A 3716-nucleotide genomic window follows, 5' to 3' on the forward strand; every position below is an offset into this window, starting at 1 on the left:
CCGCCCCACCGCACAGCTGCCCTCAGACCATGGTGCTAACTAACCCTGCACATTTGATCCAGTGGTTTGAAAGTGCTTATTTCACGCATTTTGGGGAGTGTATAGAAAAGAAAATCCACTCTGTTAGCTGAAAGGAATTCTTCATAATTAATTTCTTCCCAGTTTTTCTGCCTCCCGTGCCCACACTTCTCTGATTTTATTATGCACCCGGCCTTCCACATGGCTATTCCTTCCAGACTGATCCAGTCATGTCCCCAAGTACTTCACAATTCACAGAGCTAAACATCTCTACTGATGAATTCTTCCCATGTCTTCATTTCCTCTCTTCACTTCGTCAACAGAAAGCCCCCAGCCTTCAGAGTCCAGCTCAGCGCCTGCCTGCCTGTCGCCATGTCTCTCACACACGCTGCCTCCCCACAGACTATAGTTATTTGCATTCCAACGTCCTGGTACTATGGCACACCTATGACAGCTGTTTTTGATGTATTATCCTATATACATGTCTTATCCCCTCTCAAATTGTTCTTCAGAGGAAAGAAACCTGTCGGAATCTCCGAAGGCATGCCATAGAAAGGGTACTCATTACAGTGCCCCTGATGAGCCGACAGGCCCCCCTTCTCCCTCTTGGTGTGGGGTTCTTTCCTCAGGAAGGAGTGTTGGGAATCCTGTGTCAGGAAGAGAGGAAGAGTGGAGAGAGCGCTGCTAGCTCGGGCAGCTCTGTGATTTCTCTCTCTGGATGCCTGAAGGGCACCTGGGTATGTTCACCATCCTCACTTTCCTTCCATGCTGTGGCTTTCTAAAAGTGAACTTTCCTATTTGCTATCAAAGTCACGTTGGCAAGGTCCTTAGCTCAGGCATTGTACACGCCTGAATAGGTCATATAACCATAGGTCAATGTATTCAAATGAATCAAACTAAAGCATTTTTTCCAAAATTAATCTAGCTCTTTTCACCAGTTATTCCAAATAGCTTCAGTTCCATTTTGCTTTGATGTTGTCACATCAGTGACATATTTTCAAAATTTGTCAACTCTTTGACTAGAATGATCATATAATTTATAATCCCAACCAGGGAAACCAAGCCAACTGGACCATCCCCAGCCACCTAAGAATTATGTCACCCTCTATATCTATCCTTATAACAGTTCAATAGTCCTTATAACAGAAGAAAATGTTACTTAAAGCCAAAATGACAACAGGTTTTGCCTTCTATGGAAAATTGTGTAAGTTCCGCCAGTGAAAAAAATGAACACACTGCTCACTTCCACCCATAAGGATGGGTGGGGCCATAGAAATGGAGGCTGAAAGGGGAGAGAGGAAACACTGAATTTCAAAACCTCTTCAAATTCCTTGCTGCAAAACAGAGCATACTATTAACTCCTTACATAATGAAAGTTGGCCTAGAGGTCTGTCAGACCCAAGTTCCTCTGCTTCCTGAAGTGAGGGGGATTTAGAGGTATGGTGTTAGGGACTATGGAGACCAAGCAACCTGGCAGATCAAGAACTTTGAGAAAGGAAACATTAGTATTCAGAAAGTCTCGTATAGGAACAATTTTATCTGTGAGGAGACTAGGGAAAACAGACAAGCTGTGCGACAGCCAAGACCCTGAGGCGCAGTGAGCAGTACAGGGCTGGAGATGACGGGGAACAGGAGTGAGACCCACGCTGACCACAAAGATGCAGAAACCCCGAAATCTGCTGAAGTGTTGGGAGAAGGTTGGTCTTCCCAAAGGAGAAGGGATAAAGGACTTGAAACAATTTTGTATAAATGTCACCGGAAAGACTGGATAACCTCTGATACATTAGCAGTGGTTAGCAAATTCATCAGTCAACAGAGCCAAATATCAACAGTACAATGATTGAAATTTCTTTTGATAGCCAAATTTTTTAAACTTAAACTATATAGGTAGATACATTCCTTATTGACGTAGCGTCCGCATATGGTATTTTGTGGAAGAGCCACACTGAAGGGGCCACAGAGCCGCATTGGCTCGCGAGCCGCAGTTTGCCGACCAGGGCATTAGGGCATGTCCATAGTGACAAACTGTGGCTCAGGAGTGCAAATTTAACTTTCAACTTTATAGATAATTTTATTTAAAAACTGTACAGTTTGTCATCAGACTTTTATTCTAATCCTAGTGCGTGCCCGGTTTTTATAGATAGACACGTCTGTGCATTCTGGTTCCTTCAAGACTGGTTTTTACCATGGTGTAAAAATCATGTATATAGCTGTGTATAGATAGGAGCAGGGTATGCAGGCACACGTGTGCTGAAAGCATTCACAAAGGAGAGAGTCAGGAAGGAAGATTTCCTTGTCATATTAAATAGAGGTGAAATGCAAAATTCTTCTGTTATACTTAAAATGTTATCTGTACAGAATAGGTTAGGAGAGACATGGTTAGTCGTCCAGTGAATAGAGGCCTTTGGTAAAAGGAAAGAAAAAAAAAGGAGTTTTGCCTTTGAAATTAGACCTACATTTTAATCCATGCTCTGTCCCTAAGAAACAATTTTGGTAGGTTATTAACATTGCTAATTCTCAGTTGCCTCAAATGTAAAGTGGAATGATGATAATAGCATTTACTTTGGAGATGTTGAGACCATTCAGATGATGCCACTAGTACCAGTACAGGAAAATTAACTAGCATGTAGCAAATGCTTCATAAATGTCAGCCTTTGAGATGATCCCCATGATCCCCACCTCACCAGGGCTGGTCTGTGACCAATAGTATAGTATATAGCAGAATTGATGGTGTATTACTTCCACAATTAGGTCATGAAAGACATTGTGACTTGACATCATTTGCTCTGGGTGAAGCCGTGTTGTGAACAGAGTTTACTTAGTGAGGAAGCAAAGCCCCAAAGCTACCAGCATGGGAGGGAGCTTGGGAGTGAGTCCCCAGGGGTGCTCTAGTCTTCAGCGTCTGCAGCCCCAGCCAGCTGACAGCAAATTCGGGAAAGACCCTGAGCTGGAGCCAACCCCCTGAGCCACTCCTGGACTCCTGATTCTCAGAAACTGTGAGATAATAAATGCTTGTTTTGAGTTGCTAAGCATGGGGGAATTTATTATGCATAACAGCAAATGTTTAGTGACAGGCTGCTTACTGCTCTTGGCCAGAAAGACCTGAAAACTGTGTATCATACTAACTTGCAAAGTTTAGAAGTGTGTCACATAAAAGGGAAAGGTACATTTCTATTGCTTCAGGAGTCCATCTGCTAAGGTTAATCAATGAAAGATATGGCAAGAACGGTGTAAACTCAATATGAGACTTTCTAATAACCGAGATGTCCAGCAACAGATGAGTGTGCCCTGCAGGGTCACGGCGTGGAGGAGTAGAGCTGGTTCCAGCCAAGGCTGCTGCTGGCTGACCTCAGGGTCACCCATTAGAGTAGTTGGTCTATAAGTTCCCTTTCAACTCTAAATCCTTCTAGAAACAGAAAGCTTAGTCAGTTCCTCTCAAGCTCTCATTTTTATACCCAGATCCTGTGTTCATGGCCCTGTGTCTGAATACCCGTGTCTTTGGCTAGCTTGTGACTTTGGTGTCACTGCAGGGTCCATTCCCCATCAGCCCCGCAGGCACAACCACTTGTCTTCCCATCTGAACATTTTGTAGCTTTCTTTTATTTTTTGCCAGATGAATGTATATTCTTCAGCTTATAATGGTGCCAGTTCTTACAGAGCTGCCAACCTTTTTTTTTCTAAGAAATGAATATGTTTTC

The sequence above is a fragment of the Saccopteryx leptura genome, chromosome 6, assembly GCF_036850995.1.
Source record: "Saccopteryx leptura isolate mSacLep1 chromosome 6, mSacLep1_pri_phased_curated, whole genome shotgun sequence".
Taxonomy (NCBI): domain Eukaryota; kingdom Metazoa; phylum Chordata; class Mammalia; order Chiroptera; family Emballonuridae; genus Saccopteryx; species Saccopteryx leptura.